The sequence below is a fragment of the Orbicella faveolata genome, unplaced genomic scaffold (assembly GCF_042242905.1).
Source record: "Orbicella faveolata isolate gen_17 unplaced genomic scaffold, um_ofav_v1 contig_13, whole genome shotgun sequence".
NCBI classification, from domain to species: Eukaryota; Metazoa; Cnidaria; class Anthozoa; order Scleractinia; family Merulinidae; genus Orbicella; species Orbicella faveolata.
The window spans coordinates 3,747,271-3,761,152 of record NW_028301540.1 but is presented as its reverse complement, the minus strand read 5'-3'; the positions used below and the strand labels follow the sequence as shown (position 1 = coordinate 3,761,152).

Genomic DNA, 13,882 nt, shown 5'->3' with positions numbered 1-13,882 from the left:
GTTTGAACTGACGCGGAGTTAGGTTAGGCAGGGAACCATAAGGAACACCCAACGACCGTTTCCTCTCGAATGCTTTTCAACGCTGTTTTAGGCTATCTGGTGTACTTTCAAAGCTCTGTAGGTTAATTTTAGGTTGCGCAAAAAAAATGTATCTGTTCGGTTATTCTAGAGGAGCTTGAGTATTCTCGAACTTATTAGGGCTTTTTTGTCCATTTCCCGAAAACGTTAGGTCTTATCGCCTTTCCGAAAATGATAGCAGACTTTTTTTCGGTACCCAAAATGACATTTTTAACAATCCGAAAACAACAAACATTAAACTTCTCATATCGCGAAAGTTCGAGGTCACAGTTGTGCCCCTGAACCGCTGAGAATGAACGAAATATCATCGATTTAGAGCGTTAAATATTCCGAAACATGCACATTCTACAAGTAAGATTAATACAACTAAGTCTGCCCTTGCATGTTCACTGTTTCTTTGTTTTTTGTTTTGTTTTGTTTTGTTTTGGTGATTTCTACCGTTTTGTACTTTCATTGCCATTACTGTTATCCCAGTCCCTTTATAAGAGCATACCAGCCTTGTGATTGCCCGATCTCCAACAAGCAGGAATCAGCGGTCTTCGTGTTAGGTACCAGGTTCTCTCGGTTCTCCCGCCATGTTTGGCCGTTCGTTGGAACTTGCATCGAACTCGAGCTCTGTTTTAGCGGGCCAAAATCAACTCTACCTTCGCTTCGTCACCGTGCACGGTTTCAAGGCAAAGTTTACCGTTACCCAGAAGTTGAAGATAGCGATTGCAGGCAACAAAAACAACAGGTAAGCAAGTTTTGCATAAATTGAACGAGCAGAGTAAAGTAACGTCAAGATACGTATACATTTCGTTTTGCCTTTGGTTGTGAATGTGTCATTATCAAGGAGAAGTTACATTGCTTGTGGAATCGACTTTAGTGATGTTTACCTGCCGTGCATAAAGAGCTTTATTATCTGTTATGATCTGTTCTCGATAACTGAGCATGAGCATGCGACATTTGTTATTGGCTTATATGCACCTCATGATTCTTTCTGATGCATGCTCTTGTAAGGTTTTGTTGCCCTCTGATGTGAATGCTAGTAAGCTAAAATGTAATGTGCCATCTTCAGCAGAGAAATTTCTCTTATGCTAGAGTAAGTATTCTGAAGTTACTCAAGTGTCTACAGTTGTACCTACACGCAAGTTACAATATGCTGTTATACACAACTGTACATGGACATTGCACCCACTGGTGCTGATACTGTAGTAAGTTAAATGTTGTGGTATTTTCTTTCACAAAAAAAAACCACTATGATACTTTATAAAGAGGTGTACATGTACCTCAAACTGTCGTGAAAACTACACAGGACTCTTTTTTTTCTACACAGGACATGTAATGTGCCATCTTCAGCAGAGAAATTTCTCTTATGCTAGAGTAAGTATTCTGAAGTTACTCAAGTGTCTACAGTTGTACCTACACACAAGTTACAATATGCTGTTATACACAACTGTACATGGACATTGCACCCACTGGTGCTGATACTGTAGTAAGTTAAATGTTGTGGTATTTTCTTTCACAAAAAAAACACTGTGATACTTTATGAAGAGGTATACATGTACCTCAAACTGTCGTGAAAACTACACAGGACTTGAAAAAAAGGAAGAGTAACTTGCCCAGGCAGGAAAATCTACTTGTCTTGGATGACACAGTATAGTCAATCGATTATTTCATAACAATCAATAGAAATTAGTCAATGATATCAGAAATCAATAAAAGGATTCGTCATGAGTCATCGATTGTGATCAAATTTTCAATAAGCATTATCAATTTTGCTGATACTAGCTTATCCTTTAAGCAACATTTAATAAGAAAGAAATGAACAAAAGATTTAAAGTGAAATATGAAATCATGAAAACAACTACATAAAAACATAACATTGTATCTCGTAAACAGAATATTTTGCTGGCATACATGTATCAGGGACTATGTTTTGGGGGTTTTTGGTAGTGCCTTTGAAATCTACATAAAAAAAGTTACAATCAAACACTGTGTTGAGGGACAATTTTTCTACAGTTTAGGTGAACTAACAAAGAGAGACCAACTTTCAATTGATTCTCTAATGACTGATAAATTTGGTAAAATCAAACTGATAACTTGAAACTTTTCTAGCATGTGAGTACGAATTTCTTTCAATTGATCGATAGCACTGATAACACTTATATTAATTTCAATTTATTGATTTATATCAATTTATGGATTGATTTCAATCGATTACCCCACCCTGGGATGACCAGACAGCACTTTAGAGCCCTGTCACAGCTGTACATTTTACTTGTACAAAATTGGGCTCATACCAAATACATTTAGGTTTCATGTGTCATGCATCTGTTCATGCATCTGTAGCAGGGCAGGAAAAAAAATTGTAAGTCACTTGCCCAGTGGGCCAGTCAATTTCAGTTTTCACTTGCCCCACTTAAATATTAGTTGCCAGTGTGGTGGCCAGTAAGGAAATTGGAGGACAAATGCGAATGAAGTACACTCGGATTCCAAACTAATTCTTGCTTTCAGCCTAATAATTAACTAATCTTTAGGTGTTAAGTTTTGAAATGGAATGACTGGAAATGATCATTTATCAAGCTGGCATTTTTAGTCAGACTCACAAGACTACTGACGCTACACTGTAATTTCACTTGCCCACTGGGCCACTGAACTTCTATTTTCGCTTGCCCAAGAGCAAAATTTACTTGGCTGAGGAAATCAGACCTGGGTTTTTTCCTGCCTTGAGTAGATCACAGATAACATCAAAATGTGGTAAAAACAAAAAATAGTCACATAAGCCATTACTAGAGTGTGTCACAGAATCTGTGAATTTTTCAGGCGTGTGTCACTGATGTTTTTACCACATTTTGATGTCTTCTGTGATCTATTACTGAACAGATGCACAACAACATAGAATCTGTCTGCTTTGTAATACATAACAAAGAAACAAAAACAAACTTTTATGACATCATCTGAACCTTTGTCCACCAATAGAGCATAAGTGCACGTAAGAAACAATCAAATTGTGCCTGCAAATAATTTGACTTATTATTTAAACATTGTTTGATAGGAGGTTGATTTATTGTCCATGATTATTACAATGTAGGAGATAGTGAACATTGAATAGTTACTGCCATGGATTTTGAGTTTAGTTCTTCTACATCCTCTGACATTCAGTGCCTTCCAATCAGAGATGCAAATTTTTTGTCACACAGTAGCTACAGATGTAGATGTATGATCTGTTTGATTGATGAATATTCAGGGCTCAAAATAATGGCTGGTCAACGGGCAATGTCTGGCCAGAATGGTGACTTGACCGGCCAAAAACTTCACTCACCAGTCATGTTGACCAGTCATGTCATGTTGAGACGGTCACGTTGTTCATTCTTGAATAAACAATCAAATCCCCAACTGTAAATCTGAGAGTTTTTATCTCTTTTTTATCATGACCTCTAATGAAAACATACACCAATGCATACATGTATGTGTTTGAACGGCTAAAGACCATTCGCTTGCTGTTTGTCATGCGTTCAAGATCGATAGGAATGCCATTCGAGCGACTGGGGTTAAATCTGTTCAGAAAAATATTAAGCCAATCTTTAAACGGTCTAGCAGTGACTGGAACAAACAAACTATATTTATGGGTTTAATTTAGCTCACATTACGTGTACTTGATTTTTTCGTAAATATCTTGACCAGTCAGAAATGAGACGTGACCGAGCTAAAATTACTTTGGCCGGTTAACATGACCGGCTACAGTCCGATTTCAAATGTCACAGTATAAATTGGAATGATAAGAAACAAAATAATAACTCCAGTGTAAAATTCACTGATTGATATCATACACAGAATTTGCTGATTCATACTCAGACATAACTTATCTTATTTAACAAAATGTTTTATGTTACTTGTAGGATGAAGTAAAATTGAGAGTGGTCAATACATGAATACTCCTTGGCATTGATGCTTGATCAGGAAAAAATCAGCCACTGAGAAGTCTACAGTACCTATGACTCTATAAGGGGTCCGAGGTCCATTTCTTGAAGGCCCTGGAAACTTTTTGGGCCCATAAAGCCATCTTTAATTGAGCTGTGTCTAAAAACTAAGAGCTGTATATGCCTGAAACTTCTTGTGTGAAGGAAACCTCTGCTCATATCGAGAATAAGCGAATAAAGCAGCTCTGTAAGCATAAGATTTCAGATTTTGGTATGGCTTTCTGGGTGCGAAAACTTTTTGGGACCTTTGAGAAATGGGCCCCTGGTGCATTACAGTCTAACATGGTGACCTTCAACACTTTCTGGCATAAATTCAACCACTTTAAACATTATTTTCAATGCTTTGAAGTATCACCTACACTGTACCTGTGTTAGTGAATTAGCATTAAATTTGAATATCTTAGATTGCTAGGTTGATACTTATTGTTCAATACAGCAGCTATAAGATTTCATCATAAAAAGCAACGGCTATGTTTACATACATGTAGTACCAGAACAATAATTTATTAACTTATGTGTTATGGGAACTATGGTACTAGATAGGCCTTTCAATTTCAACAGGTCCCTATGAATTTTTTTTTTTTTACAGTACAGTTTTTTTTTTTATCACAAAAAGAAAAAGTAAAATTTTGAATATTGTTTACAGTGAATGTTTTGTCAGGGGTCCAAAATGTTTGTCCCGTTTGGATTCTGTACAGTTTTGGAAAAAGAAGGAAACTGTGACTTTGTAAACATAGCCTAAAAGATGTCAGAAGCCTTGTTTTATGTTATGCAATGTAGTATTCCTTTGCCATGAATGTTTTTATGATGAATTTAAAATGTCAATCTCTATCTTGTGGTAAATGTTTTTTCTCCCTATTTTCTGTTATTTCAAAAGAACAATTCACTCTATGAAAAAAGTTGATCAATATTTCACACTGCAGTAATTTTCAGAATAAGGTAAAGGTAAAGTCTGCATATGAGCCACGTGGCCCAACAGGCTGGAGCTTATCCCGCTTTCTGTAGCAGGAAGCAACTAGGACTATTTCTACTTCCCCTGGATGAGATGCCAGTCCATTGCAGGGTTACCCCACCATTAAATTCGCTGGTACCCACTTATACACCTGGGTGGAGAGGCAGTGAGAGTAATGTGTGTTGCCCAGCAACACAACAGAATCTACCTGCCTAGGGCTTGAACCCGGACCGCTCGATCAGGAGTTGAGCTCACTACATGTAACTACGAGGCCATCCTTCCTCCCACATTTTTCATAATTATTAAGGTTAATTTAATCCTACATTAATTACTTAGTAAGAAAAAAACAGTTTATCCATTCATTTTAGGACAAAGGTATTATCATTATGTTACATTTGACTTTGTGAATTTAGTATATATTTAAGACAGGTATCCATTTGCAAACGATTTTAATTTAGTAATACGCCTAAATTGCAAAATTTTCACTCGTTGTAGCTGACAACAGTATAGTTCTTAATCATTTTACTATTTATGAATTAAATAGAGTTGAATATGACATGGTTTTGCACAATCTTGAAAAGGTCTTGAATTTTAGTAGTCTTCTTGAACAGTGCTTGAATTCGGTTACAGGAGCTCAGTCATGGTATTTTAAAATATTTTGGCCATGCACAAAATTACATTAAAGTCGTCTTGTTATGGATAGAAAGAAAAGAAAACATGTTTTATTTGTTGCAATGTGTACATTGTAAACCTTATTTATGGCATATAAAAACTATTTGAATTTTACTGAGTTTGTTCTGATTGCAATAAATTTCTGATTCTGTATAAATTTGCATGTTTTCTACTATTATAATTAAGGTCAACAGATTTGATTACAATAAAACAGTACATTCCATGCATTTTTCTTCAAGTTATTATTTACAAGTTATTTATCGTACAGGGTTTCTGCCTCCCTTTTTCGATTTACATGTTATTTACAGGCTCCCTTTTTACATTTCCAGGTTATTTCCAGGCTCCCTTTTTTTGATTTACATGTTATTTACAGGCTCCCTTTTTCAATTTACAGGTTATTTGCAGGCTCCCTTTTTCAATTTCCAGGTTATTTCCAGGCTCCCTTTTTCAATTTCCAGGTTATTTACAGGCTCCCTTTTTCAATTTACGTGTTATTTGCAGGTTCTCTTTTTCAATTTACAGGTTATTTACAGGCTCCCCTTTTCAATTTCCATGTTATTTGCAGGTTCCCTTTTTCGATTTCCATGTTATTTACAGGCTCTCTTTTCCCATTTACATGCTATTTACAGGCTCCCTTTTTCGATTTCCATGTTATTTACAGGCTCTCTTTTTCCATTTACATGTTATTTACAGGCTCCCTGTTTCGATTTACATGTTATTTACAGGCTCCCTTTTTCGATTTACATGTTATTTACAGGCTCCCTTTTTCCATTTACATGTTATTTACAGGCTCCCTTTTACGAGTTACATGTTATTTACAGGCTCCCTGTTTTGATTTACATGTTCTTTATGGGCTCCTTTTTTGATTTCCATGTTATTTACAGACTCCCTTTTTCGATTTACACGTTATTTACAGGCTCCCTTTTTCGATTTACATGTTATTTACAGGCTCCTGTTTTCATTTTCCATGTTATTTACAGCCTCCCTTTTTTTATTTACATGTTGTTTACAGCCTCCCCTTTTTATTTACATGTTATTTACAGTATTATGGCAGCCTCCCTGTATTAAATTTACATGTTATTTACGGGTTTCCAGGTTGAATCACAAGAAATTTACAGGCTATTTACAGTATTTGCAGGCACAGTTTACATGTTATTTACATGATCTTAGCCCTTTGCTCTGAAACATTTACAGTGTTTTCTTCATCATTTACATGTTTCACTTGAAATATTTACATGTTTTTTACATGAAACCTCCAAAACATGTAAAAGGGGAAAAATCATGTAAATTAATCTTTACAGTCTCTTTTTGATTATTTACATGTTAATTACATGTTATTTACATACTCTGTAAATTTTCAACTTTTCCAGTGAAATAAACATCTTATAAGCCCATTCAAAAACTACAAATAGTTATAGATAGCTATTAATATACATTTGCAGACTGTACAGCCCTAAATTGCTTTACATAGCCTTACCCTACATATCATAACACTACATTTCAATACCATTAACCTAATATATAGCCATACAGCCGTACAAATGGTCCTACATAAATCTGCATAATCATACACATGACATGGCGATATAATTTTAAGCTCGGTTATATTCCAGAAAGGATCGTTAAATACAATTTCACTCAAAATGTGACAAAGTGTACATAACCCCACATACAGTAATGCCCCTCCGCAGCAAATTATTTAGTCTATAAGTTAAATTATTGACCAAGACTGAGGTCAAGATTGCTGGATATTAGCCACGTTCTTCGTTTGTTGAGGCCAGGACGTCACGTGGGCTTAGCCATAGAGAAAGTCACGGCACAACACTTTTGTTCCTGTCATATGCAATTCATAAGAAGTCAATAAACTGTCTTGTATTACAATTAAGAAATAGAAAACATGTTCCGTGTTTCTATCGAGTTAGAGAAACACGAGCGGACGTTTGGGAGAACGAGAAATGTTGTAAGAACACGAGCCGGAGGCAAGTGTTTCCACAGCTTTTTCGAGTTCCCCCAAACTTTCGCTCGTGTTTCTGTAACTCGATAGAAACACGAAGAACATGTTTTCTATTTCTTTAAGAAAACACCGCGACGAAAAAAAGGAAATCAACTTGTTAACTTTGATTATCAAAATGTAAATTCTCTTTGCTCGTGCCATCATTACGTCAACAGCTCGTGCTAGTCTTGTGTTTCTATCGAGTTATACAAACGTGACTTTTAACCAATCAACGCGCGTATTTTCTTAGGGCTGTTTTCTAAAAGAAAATAACAACAGTTAGTATCTACAACCTTACACATTTTACCGTAATTTCTCTAAGCATAATTTACAAGTTTTTCTTTTCATGAAAAAGTGCAGCTCTTTCTCGAAAAACAAGATAATTTGACATTTCTTTTTATATTTTTTTTCTTGCAAAACTTGCTTAAGTATCCTAGTCCACTCCAAACCATTGATCACAGGATATTCGACATACAGACTACCTCTGGCCTTGTAATTCTCGGCACAACTTAATGGCCAATAGCATTATTTTTTGCAATTTTTCGTTTATGGAAAATAGTTAAATTAATTGCTCAAACTCAAAAGCTAAGCATGTAATAGAGATTCATCTGACATAAGTGGTGGTTGTTCATAATCGATTTTGTGTCCATAGCTCTCGTTTCCTCGAAGTCATTGAGAAGTACAACTAGTTCTCGAAAAAACCCAGATCAAGTATTTACTTTCATTTTTGTCATAATTTTGACTGCAGAACATGAGCAGAGCGACAACCTGCAACCCCAGCTTGAATACAGACACAGTCCTCGGGGGGCTATATGAGCCAGAAGCGCTGAGGTGAGTACAAACCCGATCAGAAATCAACCACGTCGTTCCGCCACTCCATCCAGACTCATGTTTCCAGTGGATTGTCGCACGGTACTCATGACACCTGCGTGCTGTGTCCAACAGGATAGGTTTCCAACTTGGTCGGCACGAAATACCTAGTCAACTTCTCGACTCAACCTTACCTCTGGACGTGAAAGTGAAACAAGCACCAAGTGAAACGTGCGAAACTCTTCAACCGACTCAGTTGGGAATGTGTGATTGCCGTCTGCGATCAATCCCATTTCAAAATAGACATTTTGTTAGCGTGCTTTAATTTAGACCTGATCTTGGGTTTTCTGCTCGCAGGCTATTGTCAGGAAAGACTGTTCCCCTTCCATCCGGCTTGAAGGTTTTCTGAAACTCTCCGTTTCCCTACAGTCATCCCCTCGAGACATTTTTCAGGCCAGGAATCACTCCAGCTTTTCGCGGATAGTATCGGTCACTCTGATTAAAGTCTTGCTCGGCACGCATATGCATGTAATGTACTTTAAAGTAACCACTGCTCAAAAAACTGACCTAGAGAAAATAATAATAATAACGATATATATTGTTGATGTTTAGATTAATAACTCACAAAGAAAAACTAAGATTAAACGTTTTAGATGTTGTCTTCCGGCTTATCGTGGCTTACCACAGAGAGTATATTTCATGAAAAATGCAACTCAAGAGTAAATGTGCGAACTGAACTCCCTCGGAGCATGTAAATGGAAGATCAATTTTGTCTCCCCGAACGGAAATTTTCTCAGGGAAAACGGATTTCTTGAAAGGTAGCCCAAAATTCTCAAACAGAATTTCCGAATCGAAAATGTGCGTCCCATTTGCTAGTTTTTGCTAGTTCCAAGCTTGCTCTATATATAATTCCCTATCTCCCGGAAAAAAGTCGTGGAAATGGAACGAGCGCATCCCCGTACGTGGAAACTTCCATTCGGGATTTGACGCGTCCCATTTACGACAACCTGTCGACCAACCGGTTTTTCCGAGTAAATCTCGGTAAACAACCGGTGACTCTATCTAAACATCTCACCACAGCGCCCGGTAATGAGTGCGTGAAACAAGCCGTTTGAAGAAACGCTGCTACTGTTGTCAAGCGAGGTTTTAGTCTATGGCAGAGTGGACAAGTTTCAAGAAACTGACTTGTCCATGAAAGCGAAGATCTTGTTCAGTATCTAAGCAACATTCGCTGTATACTTCTGAAGCGTTCGTTCGCATTGGAAAAGTCAGCAGAATCTAACGAGAAGTTGATAATGCTCAAACTGAGCTAAACGTCGGTTGAGAAGTTTGAAAATGAAAGTAGGCTAAGATGCGCATGGACAAAGAAAATTATATCGTTGACATTGAATTTTGTTATCAAATGTGTGAATTTCCCTCGCACAGCAAGGCATTAAATAAGTTTTTGTAAAGTATCTAATAAGCGCATTGTTTCATTGCACTCATTTACATAAGAGGCGACAGTATTACTTCAGAGAACCCTGATTGCCTCTTAATTAGTTCCCCCAGGCGTTAGTTTCTACTTATATCGGTGAATGTTTCATCTCGCTTTTTTCGCACGCCTGTCTTGACTTTGCCCTTGAACGTTTGCTGAGCCTTTCAATAACACACGGACTCTAAAATTCAAAGCTCAACCGACAAATGCGTTTTTCGCTACCGTCAATCAAATGTTCCGCGGCTCCTTCCAGCTTCCGACTACTGCCGAGCGCACGGTAATCAAATCTAATCATATAGTAGTTTGTTGATCCAGCATTCTGAAAACTGCCCAATTTGGGATTTAATTTGGACAATTTTCAATGAGGACTTCGAGGAAAACGCAGAAACTGTCCAATTTGGGAAAAAATAGGACAGTTTGTCGCAGCCAATGAAATTAAGCTATTAACCTTCCGAAGATTATCGAAGGCCACACGAAACCTCCCGAAGATTTTCAAAGATCACTCGAACAATAATAAAGTGTATTATCGTTTGTCTCACGATGTAGTCACTTGAGATGTAGATCGCGACGTTTCGACTGCTTACTGCTAGTCTTCTTCAGGCGATAAGGTCGACTGATTGCACGGTATCATTTATATCACAAAGGTCGGCTGTGATTGGTGCATTTCGATCCTCCTATTGTTCCATTATTCCGGCGAGTAGCTGTTCCCTCAGTGGTCCGCTGTTGTACCGTTCTCCTGTTGTGGTGTTTCTTGATCGTGGGTATCCATGCTTCAGGAATTTCAATTCCACTATCCCTGTTGATGTTGTTAGGGTGAAGTCTTATGTGAATAGCTTCCTTGACCCTACGTGTGTACCAGTGAGGATCTCGATCAATAAACTTGACCTCATTCCAGATAGGATAGTGGCCGGTCTCGTGGGTGTGTTCAGAAACGGCGGAGGTCTGGGTTCGGGCGAGTTGTATATCCCTGTCGTGTTCTTTGATCCTCTCCTGCATAGATCTCCCTGTTTCCCCGATGTAGACTTTGCCGCACTCACAGGGAATCCTGTAGATAACACCATCTTATTTAGCCGGGTTGACGGTGTCCTTTGGTCGCACTAAATGTGACCGAAGTGTCGTGTCGGACTTAAAGACGGTGCGAATGCCTTGTTGTTCTAGGCAGCGGCGGAGAGACTCCGAAACTCCTTGGACATAAGGTAAAACGGCGGTGGATTTAAATTCCGCGACAGGCTCTCTTCTTGGGGTTGTTCGTGCCTTTGTGATCTTCTGTACAAAAGAGGAGGGATATCCGTTAGAAACAAGTACAGATGACAGATGTTTCCTCTCTCCAGCGATTACTGATGGTTTGGTGACGAGACGTTTAGCCCGGTCGTACAGACTCTTCACAATACCGCGCTTTACTGAACGAGGGTGGTGTGAATCATACGCTAGGTACTGATCAGTATGTGTTGGTTTCCTGTAGACACTGGTGGTAAGGCGGCCATCAGGTTCTCTGTAAACTGACGTGTCGAGAAAGGCGATCTTGTTGTTGTTCTCGATCTCCATGGTGAAACGGATTGATGGTTGTTGACTGTTCAGGTGTTGCAGGAAGACGTCAACTCTATCCCGATCCAGGATGGTGAAAGTATCATCTACGTAGCGTTTCCAGATCTTAGACTTGCAAGGTGCGGACTCTATTGCTTGTTCTTCAAATATCTCCATGTAGAGATTAGCAATAACCGCGGATACAGGGCTCCCCATGGCTGTGCCGTCTCGTTGTTCGTAAATCGATCCGTTGTACTGGAAGTACATAGATCTTAATACGAAATTCAAGAGGTCCGCGATTTGAACTGGTGTAAGTGTCGTGCGGTCAGCCAGGCCTGCGTCGTTCTCCATTTTTTGTAGCGCGGCTTGTACGGCGCCCTCGATCGGTACGTTGGTAAACAGTGACTCTACGTCAGAAGACTAGCAGTAAGCAGTCGAAACGTCGCGATCTACATCTCAAGTGACTACATCGTGAGACAAACGATAATACACTTTATTATTGCATCTACCACGATGAATAACAACAACCTTTTCCTCGACATCACTCGAACACTCCCGAAGATTTCCGAAGATCTCCCGAGCACCTCCGAAGATTTCCGAATATTACCCGAACATCCCCAAAGATTTCCAAAGATCACTTGAGTACTTGCGAAGATCGCCCGAACACTTCCGAAGATTTCCGAAGATCACCTGAAGATTTCCGAAGATCACCAGAACACTTCCCAGGATTTCCGAAGATTTGTGACAATCTCCGGCGATCTCCGAAGATCACCGGATATTTTCGAAGCTTTCCCAACTTTCGGAAGATCGAGGACCCAGTCTGTTTTTCTTCAGAGACAGTTACTGTAGTTTTCCTTGCAAAGCTGTACTACCTTACGACCTATATAAATAAATTAATAAGTAACAGGACTACATGCTTTTCCAATTTGGAAATAATTGGATTCAAAAAATTTCTCTGTCAGCCAAATTATTTCCAAATTGGACAGCATGTAGTCCTATTACATATACAAATCGTTGAGCACAGTTCAGACAACAGTACATAGTCGTAATCTTCGAGAAGCCGCCGAACACTTGATTGACGGTAGCGAAACACGCATTTGTTGGCTGAGCTTTGAATTTTAGAGTCCGCATGTTCTTGAAAGGCGCAGTAAGCGCGGGGGAAACAAAAGGTGGGATCCCACCGCACATCAATGCTCAGCGCGAGCTCAGGGTATGTTAACAAACTCCCTTATGAGAACGAGGCTAGCTGAGCACGGTCTGGTGACGAAGATTTTCACAAAGCTCCCGAACCTTCCCTCGGATTTTCGAAAAGTTCAACACATGCTTTATGAAAATAACTTAAATATGTCTAACTTTCTAACAAGACCACAATTTTACCTTTTTTTCTGATAAATTGAGAACATTGTTCGTTGAAAATAAAATGTTTAAGCAAGCAACCGGAACGATGATCCTGCTGGTATACGTTGGATCAATAGTGATCTAATCGGCTTTACATATAAAATGAAGAATACAAAAGCAAAAACCGACACAACGTAGAATGATTTTTTGAAGGTGTACTATATTTCGGCTGGCCAAACCAGCCTTCTTCAGGTACAATGGAAGATTTTACATTGGTGCGTGTTTTTATGTAGCCGATATTTACGTAATACCGGAAATACGCAAAAGTAATTGATAGTGTAAATTGAAGATAAGCATACGGTAAAATAAAATAACATGATAAAAGAACATAATAAAAGAAAACAAATGGAAACAATTAATATGTTTCTTCGCGGATGTTCAGACCATTAGGATCAATTGTTCTACCTTTTTGAGTTGAAAAGCCCGAAATTTGCAAATGAAATTCCGTTCTTACCCGGAAATCATTTATTCATCATGGGCCATACTAGGCATATCATGTTCCTGTTTTTCTATAGAAACTTGATCAACAGTTTTATTTAATAAAAATTTAGTCGTTAAATTTTTTTCATCATTTGCCCACTACGAATTGACATCAAATCCCTTCTGTCAACACTGCTCTAATAAAATTTTGACATAGACGATTTTCGTAATTCGCCGTAAATCGTTTTCACTGCATGTTCTGTATTATTAAAAATTCCGTAGGTCAAAATTCAGTTTTTTTCTGATAGATCATTCACGTGGGTTTCTGAACTACTTTTTGCCAAATTTCTTGAAATTCTAACGACTGGATCGTTAGAAATTGGCAAGTTTCTGCAAAAGCAATCGGTCTCAATTTTCGCGCAACTGCGCATGCGCTGCATTTAACTGGGTTCTTTCGCAACAAAGAAAAAGCTGAGAATTGCTGGGTTCTTTGCATCGTTACCTTTTCTAATATATCTTTGTAATAAAAGACTAAAGCCATCAATACACTGCGTTCAAATATAGAGAAAAATAGCACAGATAGTGCGGGTGTCGAGTAA

General features: G+C 38.4%; 1 long non-coding RNA gene across 3 annotated transcripts; it reads left to right on the top strand.

Annotated features, from left to right (window-relative positions):
- The first annotated feature begins 639 nt into the window (after positions 1 to 639).
- Positions 640 to 5,891, top strand: LOC149114653 (uncharacterized). Of its 3 annotated transcripts, none has more exons than XR_016205857.1 (3): positions 640 to 811; positions 1,394 to 1,440; positions 3,960 to 5,891. It is a non-coding gene; the product is annotated as an uncharacterized LOC149114653 (long non-coding RNA). The 3 variants fall into 3 exon arrangements; XR_016205858.1 differs by having other exon boundaries at positions 1,373 to 1,440; XR_016205856.1 differs by lacking the exon at positions 1,394 to 1,440.
- The last annotated feature ends 7,991 nt before the right edge of the window (positions 5,892 to 13,882 follow it).